General features: G+C 50.2%; 1 non-coding gene across 1 annotated transcript; it reads right to left on the bottom strand.

Annotated features, from left to right (window-relative positions):
• Nucleotides 1-856: 856 nt before the first annotated feature.
• On the bottom strand, nucleotides 857-931 carry Trnat-ugu (transfer RNA threonine (anticodon UGU)). Its single transcript has one exon. It is a non-coding gene; the product is annotated as a tRNA-Thr (tRNA).
• Nucleotides 932-1,577: the final 646 nt, after the last annotated feature.

Raw genomic sequence — 1,577 nt, 5'->3', positions numbered from 1 at the left:
AAGGCCATCGACCAGAGATGGCAGTGTCCAGGCCATCAAGGAACTGATTCGCAGCAATCGCACTCCCAAAGTGAGTCTCGAACGCATCCGTGACCAAGGAGCGGGTTCCTATCGTCGAGGACCTGAATGACTGGACCATTGTTTACGGAGACTTGGAGACTATGCTGAAAAATAAGTTTCATGTATCTGTGTCAGACTGAGGTGTAGCGGAGCAACTCGCCGTAATAACGTGTAACTTAACTTTTTTGAAGTCTCCTCGTAGCTAACCGTCCACCGCCCTAGCGCCTGTACGGCTTCGGCCGTCAGCGGCTGCGGCACGTGGCTGGCGATTGGACACGCCACCTTCTGTACGGACCGCACCTCTGCGGACACAACGGCGGCCGCGTTAAGCAGGTGAACGCCTGGCGCACCTCTGCTCACCTGCCGGCCGCTCGTCACGGCTTTCCCGAGCAACAACGCAAAGAACGGACTCCTCAGCCGGCCCGGTGACGCGGCTCTTTCCACCGCTGGCGCAGCAGAGGAAGTGGTCTGCGGCCAGCGACACACAGACAGGTGTACGCGTTCTTCACTGCGTCCACGCGAGAGTGCGCGCTCCCGTCGCTAACGTGTCAACTGTTCAGAGCTCTCTAGTGACAGCATTTTTCCAAACGTACCCAATAAACATGAAAAATACTGGGTTTTGGACAAAAATATCCAAACAACAGGAAAAATTATTTATGACGGTAGTATCTGTTCCCGAAAGAACAGTTACCGTCGATGACCATGCAGCTTTGCTAGAAACGAAATGATAATTAAATTGACACCCTAGCTGCAAGCAGGCGTTGATATACTTCATTGGGGACATGTTGAAAATGTGTGCCCCGACCGGGACTCGAACCCGGGATCTCCTGCTTACATGGCAGACGCTCTACCCATCTGAGCCACCGCGGGCACAGAGGATAGTGCGTCTGCAGGGACTTATCCCTTGCACGCCCCCCGTGAGATCCACATTCCCAACATGTCCACAACACTACGTTCGTAGTGCGCCTAATAGATGTTTGCCCATCACAGGAAAAATGCTTACTTGAAGCGCCGGCCTTGGTGTCCGAGCGGTTCTAGGCGCTTCAGTCCGGAACCGCGTGACTGCTACGGTCGCAGGTTCGAATCCTGCCTCGGGCAAGGATGTGTGTGATGTCCTTAGATTAGTTAGGTTTAAATAGTTCTAGGGGACTGATGACCTCAGAAGTTAAGTCCCATAGGGCTCAGAGTCATTTGAACCATTTTTGCTTGCTTGAACTTAAATACCAGTGCTTGCAGATTTCGCTGTTGTATTTTACGACTAACGGAACTTGTACAGAGCGAGCCGGAATCACAGAGACCTGGCCCTGCCGTAAAATTATAATATTGTTGAATAACTGTCGTAATAAAATAACAGTCACAATTCTCCCTTTTCACACAAGACACAAATTTGATTAAGATAAATTACAGGGCACGGGTGCTACCTCTATTATGCTAACAATGTACGTTGTAGAAGTTAATAGCTGAAAATAACTTTCACATCCAGTTTGTTGCTGTAGTAGTTGAAAGTGTTTAAGAAC

Source organism: Schistocerca cancellata, chromosome 9 (genome assembly GCF_023864275.1).
Source record: "Schistocerca cancellata isolate TAMUIC-IGC-003103 chromosome 9, iqSchCanc2.1, whole genome shotgun sequence".
Lineage (NCBI taxonomy): Eukaryota > Metazoa > Arthropoda > Insecta > Orthoptera > Acrididae > Schistocerca > Schistocerca cancellata.
Note: the sequence above shows the minus strand (reverse complement) of the source record. Positions and strands in the feature narration are given on the sequence as shown.